General features: G+C 35.9%; 1 protein-coding gene across 3 annotated transcripts in view; it reads right to left on the bottom strand.

The window, feature by feature from the left end:
* Window positions 1-23,979, bottom strand: part of Syt1 (synaptotagmin I) — a 532,145-nt gene that overhangs the window by 276,206 nt on the left and 231,960 nt on the right. The gene's annotated exons all lie outside the window — the stretch shown is intronic.

Below are 23,979 nucleotides of genomic sequence, written 5' to 3'. Positions count from 1 at the left end.
CTGCGTTAACAAAATTCAAGTTGGAAGCAAAAGGAAAGAAAAGGGCTTACATTTTTCTTGATGAACACTTTGGAAGTTTACTCCTCTGATAATATGTCCTGACTGCCAGTTCTTTCTGATGTAGGCAGGCTGAGCTCAGGTTGGCATAGTGACTAGATTACAGTGATGTCAATCAATGATGTGGTTTTTTTTTAAAACGAAGGCAAAGAGTAACTTTGATAGTGGTTCTGGAAACATGTAACCCATTAGGCTTCTGCCCCTATAACAGCTAGAATTTCAAATTGTGAAGGGATCAGTGTAAGTGGTGTGTACTGTAACATTAAAGCAATGATCTCCACACTTCAGCATGCACAAAGGATAACCAAAAGCTTGGAAAAATAGCAATCCCTGTCACCCCATCCCTAAAAAATCTTTTCAACATAAAATCTAGGGAGATGCCCTGAAGTTCTGTGTTTGATATGCATTCCAGATGGCCCCAGTGCATGCAATCTGTAGAACTCTGAATGGCAATATAGGTGAGGGAGATCTGGGTTTGAATCTATTCATTTCTTTCTAGACTTCAACAAACAATTGAATTTCCACACAGTAAGGATTACATATATTTAAGAGAAGGGAATCTGTCATTATCTTCAGACTAAACTATCTTGTAAGCACCGAGGTAAAAGTGAACCAAATTTGTATCTGCAGGTTTCTGTTAGTAGTTTTCACAGACACCAGAATTACAGAAGAAGGTGCATTGTGAAGTGAAACCCCAGTCTGTTCTCCTTACTAGAAAAGTCTTATGGAATTTGGGCACAGATTTTATATGACCTGTAGAACCTGAAATTTATAAATACTCTCCTAATGGATGCACATAGGTTCTTCGCCTACGTTCTTCTGGAATAGTATTCTATACCTCATGCTTTGGAAGGCTGTGGCATAGCAAGAGCTTGGCTATATTCTGAATACTAGCAGAGCCTTCCCTAGTTGAAATGTCTCTGGCAGCTGTGTCCCCCCGGGGAACCCAGGGCTAAGAGAAAAGCCATATGCTGCCTGTCTGCTCCTGTGAGAACCACCACGATTCCATTAACTTCAGTGTGCTTGTTAAATAAATGAGGGATTTTTCTGTCAACTCATATATCTTTTCCTGTTGATCTATGACACACCTGAAGTGCTGTATACATTGCAGATGTGCATGTGTGCATAACTTGGTAACAGAGGGTAGGCACTGTCATGTATACAGTCTGTCATATGGCTTGAATATTCTGTTCACTGAGCTGCCTAGTGGTAGCACAATTCTTTTCCTTGGGGTAAACCAAAGAGAACAATGTGTTGTGTCTCAGGGAGAGAACTAATCAAAACCAAGTAACATAAAACATTCTGACTTTGTTGGTGATTTGGTGTTGGGAGAGGCTCAGGTATTTGACAATAGGAGCAACAAGATAAAATTGAGCAATGTTAAAAGAGATTATAATCCTTATTTATCTAAAAGCATTATTAAAACCAAATTTATACTACCTATACATCATGGCCACTTAGATAAATCTTGATCTTCAGGGTGTTTTTCCAGGTATGACTGAAATAAAAATAACTGTGTGACATTTCATTACATTCATAGTTCTAAGAGGGACAAGACATTAATTTGTGCCTCCCCAAGTCACTATAGAAACATCGACATCTATGAAATAGCACAGTAGAACATCGTTCTAGGATGAGGACATTGAGAGTGGAGAAAGAGATAACGTGTAGCTATGACCTTTATGATCTTTACAAGTTTTAGAATGAAGCTCTCCCATCCCTAGATCTTCCAGACTCTCCCTACTGTCCTGTTCCTACTTTCTCAGTTTCTCAGCTCTTGATTCAGCTTCTTTCCTCACTCCAAGTTCGAGCTTTGAATCTGACCCCCTCAAACTTGAAGAAAGGAATGAGGCTGTACTCTACCTAAGCAGGAGGCGAAGGACTGAGAACACACACATCTGAGTGTTGTATCTGAGGCTAAAGAACTGTGAAGCATGTGCAGGTAATGCTGGTGCAAGAAGCGAAGGGCCAAGCAATGTGAGGTCTGAGATGAGGGACAACTAGTCTGATTGATCCTGCTTTAAATATTTTGAGATTTTTGTGCATCAGGGAATTTTGAAATTTAAAAATATTGTCTAAAATATTATTTTATCTTGATAAATAATTTCTCCCTCATCTTAAATTTTATATTTCACTTGCCTTACCTTGGATCCACTGCAGCTGAAAGCCTTGATAAATATAATATATTTAACTGGGTGTGTATGTGGTACAAATAAAGCAAAAAGGACAGAAAGGATGGAAATAATAATTGCTGAGGACTTACTACATATATTTCAGGCTTTGATTTCTTTCCCTCACAGACCTTGTTTATTGATACATACATCCACTAAGAGTGTGTGTGTATTCTTATTTAATACTGTGAAGTTTACATTTTTCTGATGAGGAAAGGAAAGCTACAGGGGATTAAACAATTTGCCCAAAGTGGGGGTGGGGCAAAAGGAGGAGGTGAGACTTAAGAGAGATCTGTGTATATGCAATGAGAGAAGTGGAAAATATCAATAGGCTATTAGCTAAAGTTATTGCTGTATTTGGGAAATGAAGTAAAATATAATTTATTTTTATTAAATAGCAATACAGCTCATTTTTCTTTTATGGAGGGTTAACATACAAATTTGATGTCCAGGATGTAAGTTTCTACTGATATCTTTTCTAAACCTTTCATGATACTTTACTATTTTCAGATATTTCTCAATCTCTTAGTTTGAATTACTGCTTTTTCTTTTTTAGCAATTCTTTTTTGTGGACTGCACTAATATTTTGTGAGCTGTGAAATGGAAGTTAAATATTTAAATACCAGAGAGCTTCAGAAAAAGAGTATTTCTCTTTCAATCAGTGCTAGTGACAGCTGTATGGGTTAGAGGCAAGATCAGGGAAATCAATATTAATTATTTATGTTGCTCCTCTTGTTGTGATGAAATAAATATCTATGAATGATGTGATGGTTAAATCAGTGTGTGTGGGACTCAAGGAAGGATATGAATATCTATGATCATATTTTTATGCATGACTGCTTGCAGAAGTAGAATAAATATCTGCTAACAACATGACATGAAAGAGATTATATAGGGAACTAGGAAAGAAAGAACATAGTTGATGCAAAAGCAGGATCATATACATAAACACCAGTGCTAGGGAAGCTCAGCAATGCTAAGGATTACTGTGATACTGAACATGGAATGATACAGCTATGGATTTATGGCTAAGTCTAGTTTTTATTCACGTAAAATCAAAGTTATTTGATTGTGCATTATAATGTTATGAAGTCTATTTCAAAAATGAAATAAACTCAAGATTTTACATTAAACATCCAATTTAATTTTTAATAGCTTTAAGGGTACATTGAGTAACAATATGATATGAATAAAACAATATTTTTTAGAGGCACATTGTCCTGGTTTTGGAACAGATTTTGCCACTGATAATATATAATTTGGGAGAGTTATTGAAGTTTTCTGTACCTCATTCCTCCTCTATAATTGTGCATAATGGTAGCTACTTTGTGGGACAGTTGTATGAATAAGATAATGTGCGTAAAGTTCAGAGTCCAAATAGTTCCAAATCCCATGTCTGAACGTATCAGTTTATTGAATGCTAGCTATTACACTAAACACTGATGTTTGTGGGGGCAAAGAAATAGTGCCTTAGAACAAATGTCTGAACTGTACACAGAACCACCCACACTTCGCAAGCATAGAATGCTAAAAATGGTTTATACTTTTCTTTGTTTCCTAGATAGCTAATACCTACGGAATTAAAACTGTAGAAGAAAATCAACTTTAAGAAGTAGAGCAAGTAAATATTTAAAGTCAATCAATTACCCTTAGAATTAAGGAAAAACATAAGAAATGTGATTCACATGAAATAACCTTAGTTGATTTTCTTTTAGTTTAACTAAGATGATAAACTATTGACTAAAAAGAAACATTTAGGTAAAAATGCCTTAGAAAACGTGTTGAAAGGGAAAATTATAGAGATTCACTAGACACCTTTATTAATAAGTAAGAAGTCATGAGTAGATTATTATATGTTGTTATAAAATATAGACAGTATTATAATAATAAGGTATATGAAGAAAGTTGGAGAGGTCTTTTTGTGATTGATTACCATTTACTTAGTGTATTCATATGTGGTTCCTGAGTTGACTGCTGGTCAATTTACTGGTTTTTCGAGTCAGTATGCTGAGGATCTAAGCTCAGCCTTAGTTCTTGTGAGCTGATGGATTTTAGAAAACTTACTTAAGTTCCCTACGCCTTTTTTGTTTCCTTTGTAAAAACAGGATAACCAAAATACCAACCATTTTATACTGCTGTGAGTTTCAATCAAGATAATGCAGTTATTAAGAGTTAGGAGCTGGAAGAATGTCTATTAATGGCAACATTATGTTTATTTTTATAATAGTGGAAAATTAAGGGATATTTTGTCTAAATGTTTAATTAGAAAATTCACTATGTATTCTAAACATAGACATATTTTTTCAGTTTAGGCTGAAATGAGAACCCAATCCAACATTTTCCCTTTAGACATCAGGAAATTTTCAGATGGTATCTCAAGCCCTCTGTTTGGTTTTCAGAATGACATGATTGGAAGTGAGAGCTTGCCACTTTGATTTGCTTAACCAAGTTCAGACAGCAAAAGCTTTTAATTAGCCATTTATTTTAATTACTCTAGCTAGGATAATATTTGTTCTGAAATTTAGCCCCTTGAAATGGGACTGGAATTTCCCAATCTTTCTATGTATTTCAAGCATGTATTTCTATGTATTTTAAGCATCCATTTACTACCCTGACCTCTGTCTCCAGTGGCCCTAAAAGTAAAGGCACAGAGTTGAATAAGCTTATGTTCTAGTACATGCCTTTTCTCTTCAAAGGGAAGATGCTCTTGTCAGCCAGTGAGATATTTCCATCCAACACCCATTCATATCACAGAATCAAATATTGAACAATTACTTTATGAATGTCCAAACTTTTTTCCATGTAGCTTGTAATTTCTTCATATGCTTTTTCCATAGTTGTGTGGCTACATCATATTTCTTTTGATATAACAATAATGATTAAAAGAATTCATGAAACTGACACTTTGTAATATTAACAAAGTAAAGAAATAATATTTCAGAAATGCTTTGATTATCATAATGTTCAATTCCTTATTTATTTTGTTCCCAGGTTTATTGAGGTATAATTGACAAATAAAATTTCATGTATCTAAGTTATATAACATAGAACTATGATATGAATATAGTTGTGAAATGATTACCACATTCAAGTTAGTTACCATATCCATTGGGTCTTTTACCTGCCATCATTTTTTGTATTGAGAACATTTGCAGTCTACTTTCAGCATGTTTCAAATATATAAAATAGTATGCATAACTGCAGCCCCCATACTGCACATCAGAAGTACATATTCATCTTTACCTGTAAGTTTTTACCCTATAATCAATATCTCCCCATGGCACCACCCTGAGAACTCCTCTCAGTCATTCTACTGTCCTCAAAATGGCTAGTCCTGTGCTAAACCCATGTTACTTATTGATTAATATCTGATGGAAACTTAGAAAACTTTCACACCTATAAAGAAAAATATTTAATAAAAACAGACTCAAGGATTGAGATATGATGAATGGGCATATACTTTAGGCATGCAACATGGTATTAAAATGTATGTATTAATGCATTTATTCAAAGAATTTTTGAATAAACTTTCTAGTACATCTTGGCACAGACACTGTCTTTGAAAGTTCAATTTCCTACTTTTCTGGAGCCACAATCAAATCTTGCTAGGTACTAATCATCAGAGGGTGCTAAAGTGCAAAATGTTCATTGCTATCCTGACATTTTCACTTAGTTTCTGCTGAACACCCAGTCAATTCTTCCAACATTCAAAAAAATGTTTCTCAGCATTTACCTTGTCATTTTGTTGATGGTATACATTGCACAATCAAACAGAAGTTGTCAGGTCTTTTTTTTTCCTATAGTAATTCAGACATTCCTACTCACATTGACTGAGGAAAATGATTTATTATTATTTTTTTGTGCTTCCTTATTTCTGAGGTAAAGAAAGTATAATTATTTAGTTTGCATATACACTATGTGGTTTTAAAACTTTCGCACTTAATGTGGAGGTAGATTTGGGTCTGACACTGCAATGAGGAAAGATGTGTGAGACTTGAGGCAATTCACAGACCTGCAGTAAAATCAAAAGGTGGACTTTTATTGGAAAGAGTGGAAGAAAATTGCAGGATGGCCAGCACTTCCAGTTTCAGGAATCACGTAATTTCTGATATTGAAGCTTGTAATTTATGGACCCAGATGATTATCAGATCAGTAAATTCTAGCTAGGCTCTTCTGAATTCTGGTCTGTTTATTGGGGATTTATACAAAATATCCTATTGTAACTTGAAACTCTAACTTTAAAAACTTACGCTCATAATTTTCCCTTCTATACTGGCTATTCTGTTTGACTTTCATATTTCTATTGAAAATTGTAATTATTTTCTCTGTCATCTGAGATGCAGGAGCAGTTATTTATTTACTTTTTGTACTTGAGCTAGCCATTGAGTCTGTATTTCTTCATTTTTATGAGACAAGGTCTCACTTTGTAGCGCAGGCTGGCCTCGAATTCGCAGTGATCCTCCTGCCTCAGCCTTCCAAGGGCTGGGATTACAGGTGTGTACCATCATGCCCAGCTCTATTGTTCTTCCTTGATGTTGTCTTTTCTATACACCTGTCTCACTCTGGCTAATTTCTTTCTAATTCAGTTCTGTCACTTCATTCTTAGGGGTAGCAATAGCAAAGTACATATGCAAGCAAAGTATACATAATGAAGACTTTAGTAACAATTTCTAATAGTAACTGAGTTTAATTAACCATGCTCAAATTACTGAAGCATTTAATTATAGAAACTCAAAAGAATCAAAATGAAAAACATGCCTCAAAAGGGCTAAAACTGTAACAGAAGTATTACAGTCATTTATATCAATATCTTTCTGTATCTCTGATATTAGTGTTATTAATATTCTTATTAGTATTTCAAGCTTCTAATTAGTAAAATAGGAAATTCAAAGTGATTTTTAAAATTCTTCATCCTAAAAATAGTCCAAAGTAATATTGTACCAGTGTAGGCTTATTTTGGAAGTTAGACTTTACAACATTCGCATTTTGTAAGGTCACTTAATAATGTTAACCTTTGGCTTATAATACATATAAATGTACGTGCTGTTTACTACACTGTAAAAGCTAGTTAAGGCAAAAAAAGTTGAGGCATTTTAGAGTCCTCAAATTTTTCTGAAGAACATTAGGGTTGATCAGAGCATAATTATGGATATATCTAGAGTAGGGTTTCTCTAAAAGGATTCCAAGATCCAATATTGTTGAATTGTATGTTATCACATACAGCTATACATATGTAAATCTTATGAAAAAAGTGAAGGGTAGAGTTAGCCTATATACTGGAAGAATCATAACTCCAAATTTTAGAGTTAGAAAGTCCCTAAAAAGCCACCTGGCTTCCCTGATCACTTACAGATAAAGAAACTAAAAACATGAAGGAAGTGAAAAATGTGCTCTGAGCCACTTGAGGAAGGCCGCAGTGGGTGAAACTACACACTTGAACTTCAGGGTATCTCTGAACCCCAGTTCAATGTCCTTACTAGGACTCAGATGAATTGGATATTATTGTTCTAATGAATATTTGTTTTGCCTTTGCCCTATAAATGTATTTAAAACTATGAAAGGACTGAAACTTTGCCCTCCGCGTAAGCTAATAAATTAGTCTGCTACAAATGTGAGGGTGCTAGAAAATATGAAACTCTTGGGTTAAAGACAAAGGGTTTTATTATTCATGACACATAAGCACCATGAGCTTTATATTTGTGCAAGTTCCCTTAGACACTGTAAGTCCCATATTGGGTTAGTTCAGAAATCCTATACTTAGAAAATCAGAGTCTTTCTTAATGGGATAAAACAAATGAGCCTAACCTTTGCTCCAGATATATAGCTTCCAATATCTGCTTGACATAAAAATGTTGTTGAAAGGATAATCTAGAAACAAGATTCCCATTTTCTTTTCTCTCAAGATGTGCACAAATAATAACACTGAAATCCATGGAAATCCATCTGTTATCTGTTAGCAATACAGTGGTCAATCTCAGGGAGTGCAGAGATATTTGACAATATAAGGTGAGGGGTGGCCAATGATACCAAGTAATAATTGTTATTCTTAGGGTAACTGTATGTGTTAATTTGTCCAGAGCCAAACCTCATACAGACCAATTCATACATTTACATTTGTTTTAACATCGCCCCAAACTCTAAAATGTGTCTCATTTTAGTACAAATACAATCAGTTCCAGGCCACTGGGAAACAAATTCAATTTCTGAAATAGAACCCTTTCTGCATGAACACAAACATTCATCTTTGGGAGCTATAGCGGTGTACCCTGGAATTCCTGCCAAATCTTAGCAAATTTTGCATGTTTTTATGCATAAGGGAAAAAAAGAGTTTACTTGCTTTCGTAAGGGTTTCTGATAAAGATCTCAGACTTTCAATGTACAGTGTTTGAGCTTCTTGTAAAGGGTTCATTCTTTCCATATGGCTATTTGCAGAGGTCTTCACACATTTGCAAAAATAATGTATCTCAGCAAATATTTGTGATATACCCATATTGAATCATCTGTGGTATAACTTTACATTCCACTCAAATAATTGTGACTTCAATAGAACTTTATGGGTTTGAATTTAGGTTCACAAATTTGAAAGCCATCACATTCCTTAGCTTCTTTTCTGGTTCTGGTGTGCTGTTCGATGATGTCAGTAAGTCTCCTGATTTAAAGCGCAGAATTTAACCTTGACATTCTCAGCCATTTTGTCCTCCTGGCACACACTCAAATATTAAATCTTTCTGACACTCATGGTTGGTGGGGTTAAAGCACTTAAATATGGTGAATAAGGCAGTGAGCTTTATAATCCCTCAGAGAGTATATCAATGATTTCATAAAGCTTTAGAAAAGCATCCATGATCATGTTAAAAATGATCTCAAATATTTGAGGAACACAGAATTTCTAGAAAAATGTGCCAAGTTCTTCTTGCATTTTAAGTGCACCATGCTGTGTTCTGAAATGCATACGCAGGCTTCAGAGGGGATTTCAGGTACAGTTAAAAAGGGTGAGGAGGCTTTAAGATATTCTTGACCCACACAATGGGAAATTATTTTGCTTCTACTATTCTGATAGAGGACATATCTAGGGTATGTAAAGTACTTAAAAATTAGACCCCCAAAACAATCAAAACATGAGCAAGTGAAATGAAGACACTGCTCAAAAGAAACAAAAATGGCTGATAAATGCATTAAAAATGTTCAGAATATCTTTGACTCTAAATGCAAATCAAACAACCCAGATTCTATCTTACTCCAGTCAGAACGGCTGCCATCAAGAACACAAAAAGCAACAAATATGGGAAGTTTGGAGAACAAAGGAACACTTCATCAGTGTTGGTGGGAATGTAAACTGGCACAATCACTGTGGAAATCAACATGGGCATTCCTTGAACATCTAAAAATTAAAATTCCATTTGACCAACTATACCTCCTTGGTATATTCTTGAAAGAGTTAAAATCATCATACTGGACTGATACATGCATACCCATGTCTATAGCTTCACAATTTGCAATAGTTAGACTATAGAAGCAGCCTAGATACCCATCAAAGGATGAGCAGATAAATAATATGTGGTATATGCACACAATGGAATTTCACTCAGGTGTAAAGAATGAATTCACTTCCTTTGTAGGGAAATAGATGGATTTTGAGAACATAATGTTAAGTGAAATGATTTGGATCCAGAAGGTTAACTTTCACATGGTTTTTCGCATCTGAGCAAACCAAAATATAAATAAATCAGAGTGAAATAAAAGAGAGATGAAAGGAAACAAGGATGCAGACTTTTTGGAGATTACCAAGGGGATCATGGTAAGGGAAGGAGGGAGAATGGAGGGAAGGCATCAAATATTATTTATATACAATATTACATTTTATATATAACATATACTATCTACTATATAATATATAATTAATATATGTAATATGTAAAATTAGTGTATAATATGTAGCATGTAAACTATACATGTAAAATATAATATATAATATTAAACATATTTTAAATGATATATAATACATAATGTATACTATATGACCTAATATATTGATTGGTTATATGTCTTATATAATATAAAGCATAAAATGTAATATGTAACATGATATGTGTTGTAATATATAATACAAATATAAATAAAATATGCAATAGAATAAGATATACTCTAGAATATGCAATATGTATGTGAAATATATAATTGTATTACATGTAATATATAGTATTTTATGGATCATATATGCATAACATAAAAAATATATATATACACCAAAACAAATGTAATTATATATTGTAAATGTGCAGAGGGTGGGGATATAGCTCAGTGGCACTGTGCCTGCCTGATAAGCACTAGGTCCTGAGTTTTAGTCCAGGTACCAGAAAAATTATAAGCACATGTGCAGCAATAAAAAGTAAAATTATTTTCACTAAAAGATATCCATATTTAATCTCAATGTCAAATCATAATGTTTTTCATATCTTATTCATCTCATAGCATCTGTCCATCCTCCATCCATCTTTCCATCCATCCATCCATCCATCCATGTGTCATTCGGTCTCTGTGTCTATCCATTCACCTATGCATTTGTTCATCTACCTATCCATCTGAGGGAATATCCAACTTAATATGAATACATCTGTCTTTTTGGTTACCTGCCCACTCATTATTCATCTGTTCTTCCTCTTTATTTATCAACTAATCCATTATGATACCTATACGAGACTGTGTGTTTCAGTTTTTAAATAGCTGAATTTATACAAACTAAACAATATTAATCATCCATTTCAATCTGATTCAACATTATTTCCTAAGGAATTGCTTGTACTGCTCTTAATAAAGAAAGGATAAACATTTTTGTATTTTTTTTCAAAAATGAACTTTTCTTCCACTTAGCAGATTAAAGATATCTGGAAACATAGCATCTATATAAACACAGGATTTGGGCAGAAAACCCCAGGTATTAGGTTTACACAAACTGAAGGAAAGAAGAGAAGGAAACAGACACATTCAGTTGCTACAGGATAATTATTTTTATATCTACCATTTTACTGTCCTCAGGTTAAGTTTGTTTAGTGGTTACCATATCCTCAAGTCTGCCTTCTGTGCTAGGTACTATTGTTATTTTCATTCTACAGTTGAGGAACCTGAGTTTTAGAAATATTGAAGAACTCATCACATAGCTGTTAAGTGGCAAGTTCAGGTTTCTGATAAAACACTTAATAATGTTTAAGTGCTCTTACTCTTAAACATTCTAACCACAATTTGTTTCATAATGAAAATTGCCCTTCTTTTCATATCATTTTATAGCTAATGCTGTGTTAAATTCATAGAGTAAGGGTGGGCTAGTCAGATATTTCCCAGAAAGTCAGTATGTAAGGTGTTCTACAGTATAAATTAGCTTTAGAATGAAAGTCTATGAAGAATATTGTATTTACCAGAACTCTTTTATGCCTCAGGGAGGAATACTCTGATGAACAGCGTGGGTGTTGGGGGAAGCTTTAAGGGTTTGCATTTAAGTAACAAACGCCCTTTATCTGTTTTTAGTGTAAGGTAGGTCAGCTAATTCCTAAACTTTCATTTTATTGCATCAGATATAAAACTTTGGGGCTGAATTTTACCTGTGCAGTACAGTAGACAGCGCTGAGAGATGCCACTGCCAGAATCCCAGCAGTATTCCCCAGTGGGTTTGGTGTAGGTAAGGGTCTCCATGAATGTGAAAGACACAGAATAATAGGTAAGTAGCAGAAGTGTGAACTCTCAACCTGAAGGTGCTTTTTCAGTGAATTCAGTCCGGATTTCATAGGGTTGACAAGCAAAACGAAATCATGTAATTAGCAGACCTTATTCTAATAGCAACCTTGAGTCCACCATATGTTAACAGGGTTCCTATTCCTGTAGTTCACTCCCTGGTACCTTTTGTATGTGCTCACTCAGTAATCCAGGAGGTCTGGTCCTCTCTCTTACAGTAGGTCCAAAATAATTTTGCCAACATTTTGAGGTGTCCAGACAGACACCTTAAAGGGTATCAGCTGTTACTGAACACATAAAATCTCTAAAAAGGATATTTCACTGGAGTCACTTAAGTGACATTCTAGCATATTTTTTTTGTTGTTTTTTTTTTTGGTACCGGGAATCGAACTCGTGACCTTGCACTTGCCAGGCAAGCCCTGTGCCGCTGAGCTAAATCCCCAGCCCCTCTAGCATATTATTAAGACATTTTAATTGTGTGTGTGTGTATGTATACATATATATAGTAATGTATTGCATACTAAGATGTTTTATCTATCTTAATTATGTTTATAGTAATTATTTCTAATCACTCATGTTTACTCAAGCCTATGCTTTTCTAGGTAACAGTCTTCAACATTCACCTGTTTAAAGACCACGGAATTACCATTAAAATAATAATCGCTGACTTCCTCTCCCAAGACATGTTATAGCAAACAAAAGAAAGTCCTTGGCTTTTATGGAAATAGACTAAGAGGGACGCTAAAAAAAAAAGCTACACAGTGACAAGAGCTTTGAAGAAAGTAAAGAAAAAGCTCGATAAGGAGGGTAAGAACTTAATTCCTGTGGAGAGGTTGGGAAAGAGTCCTTTCAACACAGGGCTGCAAGTTCTTGAAGTAGTTAACGTCCCAGGGTCAGGAGTGTGAGATATTTATTAACAAAGCCTTAATAGATATTTGTAAGATACTTTTAAATGCCTTTATTTGTGTATAGGTAAACTGAGAAATTGACCATTTTTATTGTATTACAATATTTGCCAAAGAATGATGAAGTACTAAACTAAAAAGAAGAAAACAAACAAAGAAATTAGTATATTGTTTTTCATTTGAGGAGTTTTTAAAGATTTTTCTCATTTTTCTTGAGGATCTTGAGATACATACAATAAATGGATAGATTACTTCTCATCAGAAATAAAAATATCCAAGGATTTATGTGCTAACATTATAGTCCTTTTTTAGTATACGTATCGCCAAAGTGAGTACTATAATCCCTTAAAGAAGTCACACAAGGCCAGAGAGCGGAGAAAAAACCCCATGAAACATATTTTCATTTATTCTCTCATATCTCAATTGCCTCTGCTGTCTTTCCTGTATTTCTTAGGTTGAACTCAATACTTATGATACTTCCTGCCTTCTTTGGGCTTCATGTGAAATGAAGCAAGTCCTTTGTTTAAACTCAGACTACTGCACGTTTAACTTCTTCTCAAACCTTTATAGAGCAGACATTGAAATGGCTTTTAAAAATGTATCTGTTGATTTGTTTCAGATTTACAAGGGAACTTTTTTTTTAGTTTATTGTGCTCTAATACCAAGAATGGAAAACTAAACCTTTAGATGCCTGCTGGAAAGTAAGGAAATATAAAATGCATCAGTTTTCTTTGACCCAGGATGGGTGGGTGTTGTGGTTTGTGTCTGTGTGTCCCCCCAATGCCTCATGCGGACATGGGGCAGGCTTTTAGAGTTTGAATATGGGTGTGAGAGCTGCACCCGCCCTGGAGTGGATAGTTTGCATATGTAAGGGAGAGGAAGAAGCTGCTTGGGGGCATTCCTCCCCCATTCCGCCCTGGTGGGTGCTTGCGGCTTGGCTGTGTGCTGCTGCCCTGAGATGCAGCCCTCTGCCACGTGCCACTCTGCCTTATAATCTGCCAAGTACGTATTGAAACTTCCATGAACTGTAAGTGAAATAAACCTTTTCTTCCTTAATTTTGGGTGTCAGGTATTTTGTCCCAGCAACGAAAAAAAAATAACCAAGACAGTGGGATATAGTAATACTATATGCATGAAGGTACTGGTTTTATGCAGTAAATATGTTTCCAAATTTTAAGTAAACAAAGCATTTTAAATATAACAGTATAATACTGTAGCTGAGAGAATGGATTTGAAGAATTTACTCAATTCCTACGAAACTCAGTTTCCTTTCTGTAGCATGTAGATGTTATTAGCTCATACAGGACCTAATGAAATGCACATTAGCTATTATTATCTTTAGTATAATTCCTTTTTTCATTTCTTTCACAATCTCCTTCGTTGATTTCTGAAGTAAGAGCTAAGAAATCTCAAAATCCATTCTACCGGTTTGTTAAATACTAACTTATCCTTTCTTTTCTTTCTGCAACTGTTATTCCCTGCACCAGCTAAATGCACAGGTAGCTGTTAGACGCAGTCCTTTTGAAACAGTGAGGTGACCCGCAGAGCTGAGCCCATGGGTGAGAATGGAGATGCAGAGGCTGAACAACACAAAACACATGTTTAGATACACAGCAGCTTAGGGTAGGTTTCGCTTAGGAATCTACTAGCTGCTGTCTTGCTTGGTGTTGGAGCCTACTAGACATGCGTGGACACAATGGTTAATTCGCTGGAAAACCTTAAAAGATATCCTGCTCTTCCCACCATATCTGTATTAAACACATGTTTCTGTTGCATATGGAAAGTGGATAAAGAACTACAGGGAAGGAGGGGGAGGGGGAGGGGAGCATAAAAATATTAAGATGTATTATGCACATGTATCAACTCCCCATGATGAGTGTAGGCATTATGTACTGCAAACAGGAACTAGTAGAAATAGAAATTTAAAATAAAGAAGGGTAAAAAAGTCTTGTAAAAGCAGGATCTCCTCTCATCATAACTTTTCACTTTCAGTGAAAGTACTTTTTAAATGATGGATATTAATAGTCACTTACTTAGAGGTGACATCATTTATTAAAAATTATAGAGCACATTGGATTAACAATTAGTGTTACAAAGTGGAAGCTTAGGCAATAAGGAGAAGATAAAGCCATGATGAACCAGGCCTGTAATCACAGCCCTCTAAGAGACTGATGCAAGAGGATCAAAAGTTTGAGCCCAGCATGTACAGCTTAGTGACCTAGCAAGATCCTGTCTCATCCGGGTCTGATTTATTTCGCTTATGAGTATGGTCTCTCGCTGCATTAATTACCTAGAAAAGCCTTGAGATTATCTTTTTTAATAGCTGAGTAATACTCCATTGTATAAAAATACCACATCTTTTTTATCCATTCCTCAGTGGATGGGCATCTGGGTTGTTTCCAAGATTTAGCAATAACAAATTATGCTGCTATAAACATGGGTGCACATATATTGCTGTGGTATGATGTCTTTAATTCTTCTGGAAAAATACCCAGAAGGGGAATAGCTGGGTTAAATGGGACTTCTAATCCTAGGTTTGTGAGGCATCTCCAAATTGATTTCCACAGTGGTTTCACTACTCTACACTCCCACCAGCAGTGGAGTAGGGTTCCTTTCTCCCCACAGCCACTCCAGCATTAGTTATTGGTTGATTTCTTGATGATAGCCATTCTTTCTGGGAGGAGATAGAATCTCAGCATTGTTTGAATTTGAATTTCTCAAATGACCAATGACGTTGAACATTTTTTCATGTATTTATTTGCCATTTGTATCTCTTCGTTACAGAAGTATTGTCTCCTTGGTGTAGGAACCTGAAAGACTAGGTAAAACTGAAAACGTACAATAGATGATAGGAAAGGGAAAGAAACTGCTCAAAGGAAGGAACGACTAGGGTGAGGGAAAGAAGAAAAAAGAAAGAAGGAATGCAAAATATAGGTATATATATGAATAGCTGCAATAACTGTATTCCTGATGTTTGATGGTGTATTGAAATGAACAGTTAATGATTACAATTATTTATGTTCTGATCGATAGTGCATGCTTGTGTCTGGTGGTCTGAGCAACTGATCTGAAGGTAATAATATGCAATGGATTTACAATGATGAACTCTTACCATCTTGTCTAGTGAAACTCTGTATTTCCTCTACTGTTTTATCAAATAATTATTTTCTTATTCCCTATAGTGGCTTGAGCAATCTTTCATTCTTACACCTTGTAATCTGAGCAATATAGTTGAGGATAGCGATATGTAATGTAACAACCACTGTTGATTTGTGTTATCTTGTCTTGAGACTCTGTATCACTTTGAATGTTCTTGCTTTGATTTGTTTATGTTTGTGATATTGGTATCCTGACACTGTTCTATTTCTTTATTTATTTGTTTCTCATTTACTACTCTCTTTAAAGTAAAAAAAGATCTTGTCTCTTATAAAGCAATAAAATGGCTGGGGATATAACTCAGTGTGAATTCTGGGTTCAATTCCAATCCCAAAAAACGTTTCTCAAAAACTTGAGATTTTATTATTCATAAGAACTTAATGGTTACAAAATATCACCATGCCTCAACTCTCTCATTTAAACTTATCAGACTCAAGTGGTAGGCTACAAAGTTAGTGGAGCTCATCTACAACCAGGAAGGTCTGTGGTACTAATCCCATTTGGAATTTGAATTAGGTATGTTAAATTTTACTGACAGCACAATTTATAGCAAACCTTTAATAACTAGTTAGAAGTTCATGTGCTTGCTTGGACTGTTTTGGAATTGACCTTCTTTCATATCTTTCTTGCAGTCATTTATATCTAATTTCATGAGTGGTGATGAACTTGAAGAAAGGAGAGTATACTCAAGGCATGTGTAACAGAGCTATACTTCAAAAAGTCTTAGAAATTTTGCCAGGAAACATGATAAATACCAAACATCTCCTTCAAAGTTCTAAAAACAGTGACGAGGGGAATATTTCATTAACATATGTGGTTCAGTGCAGCTTTTCTCAGCTCTCCTTTACTGGAGAGAAGGGCTCTCATGTATTACATATGAAGAACTCAATCAGTGCTAGTTGCCTTAAATTATATTTATTAAATTATATACTACTCACTTTTCAACAGGCTCTTTGCTAGTTAAACAAATAACAAGGTTTGATGGCTTTATACAAAACTTGTCCTTAGCTAGGCGTGGTGGTGAATGCCTGTGATCCCAGCACTTGGGAAGCTGAGGCAGGAGGATTGTTGTGAGTTTGAGACCAGCCTGGGATACAAAGTGAGCTCAAGGCCAACCTGAACTGCATAGTGAGACCCTATCTCAAAAAGAAAAACAAAAAACAAAAAAGGAAAAAACAAAACAAACAATGCTTGTCCTTGAGACATTAAAGATACAATATGGGTTTCAAAAGTGATTCTTTGAAAGCTTCCTCTATTTGCTTTCTAGTAGCATCTCTGACAATTCTATACCTGTTCAGCAGGCTTTCGCCTGCCAGAGGTCACTGGCCCAGCCTTCTCCCAACACTGAGGCATACACAGAGCCAGGAAGGCACACGGAGGCAGGGTGTGATGGTGGAGAGGTGGACTGTGACAGTCTGCTGGAGAAGCCCGAGTCAGGGTAGAATGAAAATGTGCAGTTGCTCACTGCATTTAAAAGCCCTGATTCTGGGGTCAGACAAAACCAGCACTGATGTTAGCAGTCTTCCTTTCTTTGCAGATCTTTTCAATTCACTTGAGCCCCTTCTTTACCTTTTATTTAAGATGGAATGTTGAATGTGCCCAGTAGACAAAGATCATTTTTACCCTCAGTAAGCAGATGAGGCTACCTGCTTCCAGGGATCACTAATGTTCATATACCAAGTCTAGGAATGCCCGGAAAAAGAGGTGGCTTCTGGTGTGTGTCCTCACAGTCACGCGCATGCCCTACATTCTGAGAGTCAGGTAGGGCAATGAGTCGTGTGGATGTAGGCAATGAGGTGCGCATGATTGGGAAATGGGTTTGTCAGAGGGAAAAGAAAGGAGAGGACAGAGCAGGAGTAATTTCAAGGAAAAGAAGCACACCTCGGCCATGGAGCGTGTAAGTATGGAAGTCAGTGTAATTCCAGACCAAGGCTCACAACGCTATGACGCTCTGCTTGAGACAAAGATGATTTAGCATTACACTGAATACTGGTTCACATTCCTACGTCATTCCTGTTTGGAAAAATGAGGCATTTGCAAGGGGCAGTGGAACTGCCTTCAAGTGAGGGACCTATATTGTTGAGGCTGACACTGGCTGTGCCATCTTACTCTAAGCTGTATATGCTTTAGATTGTCAGGTGCCAAAGTGAGGAACTTGGATCAGATGATGTTTATAATACCTCTCAACTACATATTAGAGTGAAATTTTAAAAATTAAAAAAAAATCTTTTTTAGAATGAAATTTAACCATGGAAACATTATTTAACTTTCTAGTAAGCACAGGCTTTTCATATAGGTTTTATTGAATGTTTTTGTTTCCCTCATCTGATATACATGTAGAACAGAAGAAGAGTGTCTTAGAAGGTACCGTGTGTATGGCATGTGAGGTTGGTTTTATTGGTGAAGTAGTATTTTTGATAACTGTGAGTAGGAAACAATGGCAGCTAAACAGAAATTCAAGAAACACAGGAACCAAGCTATAAGCAGTTCTTCCTCTCAACTTTTGCAATTCATAGTTTTAACAATCGCATATAAATTAGTTGCTTTATTCTCCCGAACTGACTGAGTTGACATCTCCATATATAAATGTTCTGAGTTGGGTGAGTTGTTCTTTCCCCTAAGCACAGGCCATTTTCTTTGTGGAAATATTTCCCACAAGCAGTGGAACCAACAGGGAGTTGGGGATCTGAAATTCGTTGATTCTGGGAAAGCCTCTGGATGCAAACGTTAAGCTTGATTGGTTGGCCCAGTCTCTTGGATCCTGTTGTTTCCCAGCAGGTCTTTAAGAGGCAGCTGGGACCTTCACTACAACAACTGGTTATATTTGGGATTAAGTAAAAAAGAAGAGCGAGGATATTTTTCTCATCCATGCCTTGGAGGATGCCTAATCAGCTTCCATCCTTACTCAAGGGAAGAATAAAGCTATTTAAGTAAGTTAGCTTAGGAAAAAAAAACTTATGTATTAATTTAGAAATTAAAGGAATCTTCCAAAATGATTTGACATGTTTCTCTTTGTTTCTGTGAGTCCTAGGTTTTTGAAATTCATCTGTAAAGATACATGTGTGCTCACTAGGCCCTCACACCAAGGGAGCCAAGTCAACTCTCTGGAGACATAGTTAACTACTTCCCAAAATAGAAATCCTTCATTCTTTTCGGAAGATTGAGTCAGAGAAGGATTCCTGGTGAAAGTGATATTTACCAAATCTTAAAAGGTTAAGAGTTACCAGCTAAAAAAAAGTGAGAATGTATTTAAGAGGGACCTTCTAGGCTGAAGGAAATTATGATATATGAAAAACATTATATAAGAAAAATATAAGGATTGAGTGTCTCCAGAGAATACAGATGGACAAGTTTTACAAACTAAATAGGATCGTATCAAAGAGAGTCTTGTTAGGAAGCTCAGGCAGTTTTCTACATGGTAGAAATAGTAAATTTGACTATTACCATTCAAAGAAGAGCAGATGATAGTGTAGCATTAGTTTTTACACTGATCTTAGTACATGAAGCTTGCACACAGACTTGAATGAGATGGCTAATTTTTTCAAATTACATGAAAAACTTTTCTTAGTATTACACGTGAAATATTTAGCAACTCTAATTTAAAAATACCTACCCCAGTAGACTGCTGTACATACCTTTCTAGAGATCTTAGCATCCATATTCAAGTCATAAACAACACTTAACAAAAATTCCTAAACATGCATGTTAAATGACAAAATGCCTTATTCTGATATGCTATTCACAAATGCAAGGTCATGGGCAGTACAGTTCAAGAATAAATGTTTTTGTCAAGTACTAGGCTATATTATTTCTACAGAGATCAAATTTTTGATGGAATCAGTACAGAGAAGAGTCAGAGATAAGGAGGTGCCCCCACTGCCTAAGTGATAAACATTTTCTCATCCATGTATCTACCTCAGAATAATTCATTTGGCAAGTACAGTTATTTTAACTGGATGATAGCTATTAGTGGAAAATTTCTGACTATGGAGGCTCTAAGCCTCTAACTTTGAAAATTCTGTCTTATGCTGTTCCTCTAAGATTTATATAATTTCATACCAAAGTAAACACCAACATTTATGATAACTGGTCACCACTATGTTAAAAATGTGACCTAGCCCTGACTCCTGCAATGACAAGTTTGGAGATCTCTGTGAAACCTATTTCTTATCCTTTACATTTTTTAAAGCATTCATATAAAACAAGGTCTGTGCCTGAGCAGGTGAATTGTCACCTGCTTTGTAACCCAGGTGCAGAAGGCAGGGGTCTACCAAGCCCAAAGCTGCTGCTGACAGGGAATTGATCACATCCATGCTCACATGTGGAAGCTTTTTGCTTGATAAGAGTTTACTCTCCAAGAGTGATGGTGTGGAACTGCAGTCAGCAGTCATCTACTGTGGAGTAGGTTGCTCCTTCTGAAATTGAAATAAATTGGCTGAGGGAATGTGCAGAACAGCAGTTGGTGAATTTAACATGGAGCACTGTGGGCCCACACGGATAATGACTGCATTATATTAAAGCAGAGAAATGTAAAGGGAAAACGCACTTAAGAATATTGTATTTCTCAATTCCTATCAAGGAATCATAGATGTAAATAAACCTTTTATAACAATATAATTGTAACAAAATTGAGCAAAGAGGGAATTTAATTAGCCTATGAATGATTTTATTGGGACCTCCAACTCTCACTAATTTGTCCTTTATATTGCTAGGAGATTAATCTTTTCTAAGACACTAAGCTCAAGAGTTTATCCTCAGTCTAGAACAGAAAGGATTTAAAATTTGGTACTGGCTGCCTCCTTAATCTTTATTATCTACTAATCCCCACAAAAATGTGTCTCCATTTACAGGGCTGCTTGTGGATTTCAAAGGGGCCAGGATAGAAACTAGGCTGCCCTGCTTACTAGGAGGGGGAGACAAGAAGTCCCCATCCAGCCGTCTAGAGGCAGAGCACAGATTTGGATATAGATCTTGAAACACACAGGTGAAAAGGAATCTTCCTTGACCTCCTGAGTTTACAGTTTGGAAAAAGACATATAGTAAGTAACTCTTCTGTAATAAGTGAGTGTAATGTACTATGGGAATTTAAGCTAGGCAGTAACTAAATGGTTGATGGCCTGGGAGAGAACATGGGAAGAACTGTTCTTCTGTATGGCAAATGGCAAAGATTGATGTAAAGAATAAAACACTGACCTTGGACTGAGAAACCTTGAGCTTTAATACTGATTTAGTCATGTTGGGCATGCTATATTACTACCATAAGCCATAATCTTCCCATTTATAAAGTAAAACATAAATAGGAGCGTTTTATTTATCAGAGATTTTGCATGAACCCTAAGCATGTAAATCACCAACACACACGGGAAATACCCCAATGAGAGTAAAACCCTAATCACTTCTGCTAGTGGACACTATACCATCACTAAGAAACTATGTTGGGCTTTTTTGGGTCTCCATATTTGGGCATTCCAGTGTAGAGACAGTATTACTATTAACAGTAAAAATATTATCAATGGTAGCTATAAATATGGACTAAGGGCCAACTTATTTGACTAATAGTTTTCATAAGTTATCTCACCCAATCCTTTCTCTGACCTATGGCAGATACAATTATTCTCATTTTAATGACAAGTACCTAAAATGTAGAGAACATAAATGACCTCTTCAGGGTCATCCAGCTTGTTAGCGACAGATCCAGGTATCAAAGAGACTAATTTCAAAGGCCATCTGCTACACTTTTCAGTTCATTAGAGCCTACCTCCTTTGCTCCTTACAGTTTTCAGAATATAGAGAAGAGAGAAATTTTATAAGAACTTGATACGTATTTGGTTGATGGAGTCATGTCTCAGAATTGTTTCAGAAACACTTTTAAGGCAACCTTCAACTGTGGAACTTTGTAAGGAAACCCAGCTGGTGTGCGCACAATAGGACAGCTGACCGTGCTAACACTTCACAGAGATATTTGGCGTCTCAAAGATTCCTGACAAAAATTTGTAATTACGCTCTTTTAGAAATCACTAATATTCAACAGCATCCATGGGCAAAGCTGTGCTTACTTTATGCTTTCTGTGGGAGCACAAAAACGTTCTTGTGCAGAGGCTAGATTTTTCTACTGCTCTTAAAACATTTTTTGGGATATTTCATCTAAGTGGTTAAAGATTTGTTTAAGCAACACTGTCATGTAGGGGCAAAAAGAAATGTGAAGGTAAAGAAATGAAAGTATTTCTCAAAAATTCATGGGGAAAGTGAATGACAGATCTAGTTATTAATTTGTCTGTAGCTCAAAACTTCATTTGTGTTGAAATGATATAATATGAATTTTTGTGAATTTAGCTGACTATGAACATAAAGGAATATTCAATGTATGTACAATGTGGGTAAAAATATTTGTCAGTATATAAATGTAATGGACCCTGCAGCTAACAAGAATAATTGTTGACTCTTCTCTTTACCTATTTTTTTGGAATCATTTGCAGCTCAGTACTGCCTAGAGGCAAGGAAAATGGGCTAGACATGTTTTCTGAAACTCCTTTCAGAGTTATAATTTTATGATACTGTAATACATTTCAAGATGACCATGGGGAGTATGTTGTTCTACACAGGCATTTTACTGCTACTATGAATTTACAGTAATTGGAGATAATTTACTATTTTATGAAGCATAACGGAATAATTGCACCATTTTCTACTCTAAAGAGAAAAGAGTGAGAGAGGTCTGGTCAGGAAGACAAATGGTCCAGACCGTCTAATAACTGTTCCCCTTTTAAAATGTAGAATCATTGCATACAATAATGTATCCCAGCTTTTCATTTTCTAACATTTAAATTTTCATCCTACTATACTGCTACCAATTTGGTGCTTTGGGGGGGTTGTAAGAATAATGCAAAAATTTAATTTTATTAATGTTTATTAAACTTAATTTAGCCTATATATGACCTATATATTGATTTTAAAAATCTATTGGACCTTCTCTTCAAATCATTTTTCAGACAAGAAGCAAACAGATCCATAAAGGGATGATCAGCAATGCCCTAACATAGCTGATATTTTGTGTACAGACCTCAAAGAGCCATATTCTACCTCAACAAAGAAGTGTTTCTGGGCTGAAAGGATGGTTATAGTCAACACTCTAAGTCACATGTTACACAGAAGAACTTTTCCAGAGTTGAAAACATTTAGAGGAAAAGCCCTGCAAGAAGAGCTGTAGCTTAATTTCATTGTCCCTTATTACTCTCAATTTACAGGAGGCAGGGTGGGAAGAGAGTCAGCTCCAGCTCTTCATCCTTACATGTAGCACCTGCAGCTGCCTGAGGAAGAAGCAGGTCAGTTTTCTGCAAGACATGGTGCCCCTTCCTCCACCAACAGGTTATCGTACAAGCCCCAGAGTCTGGACAGTGTTTCTTAGCTTTGCTTAGAAGGGAAATGCAAGAGCAAGGAGAAGATTTTCCGTCAGGCTCATCTCTGCTCTCCCACACAAAGGCCTTGTGGGAATCTCTTCCTTGCCTCTTGCCTTCTCATACTCCAGAGTTTAGTTTATTTGCAATAAGTACAGTACAATATATGGGCAATTCCCACAGAGCAAGATACTTTCCTTAGCAAAAATATATCAGGCTCTAGTCTTTTTTCCTCTACTCCAGTGCCTGCTTAGGGAAAGTGAGGACTCTGGGGTCTGTTCACCATTTCTCTCCAGTGCATATCATGCTTCTTCATGGTGTTAGAATACGAAGCATTGGTTGAATGAGTGAAGGAAAGCAGCATAAATAAGGAGACATAATAAAGATAATTTTCTATTTTTGAGGCAGGGTTGGGTAAGAATACAGAAATTCTACAAATAAATCTGATACAGAAGCTTAAATACTGCATAGTTTGTCTTCTATGAAAAACCCAAAACATAAATACAAGGCAAAATAAAAGGTAACAGGAGGCAGGGAGATAGTTCTTTCTCAAATGGGAAGTGGAAGAAG

This window comes from Chinchilla lanigera, unplaced genomic scaffold (genome assembly GCF_000276665.1).
Source record: "Chinchilla lanigera isolate Chin_1 unplaced genomic scaffold, ChiLan1.0 scaffold00004, whole genome shotgun sequence".
Lineage (NCBI taxonomy): Eukaryota > Metazoa > Chordata > Mammalia > Rodentia > Chinchillidae > Chinchilla > Chinchilla lanigera.
This window is presented reverse-complemented; position numbering and strand designations above follow the sequence as displayed.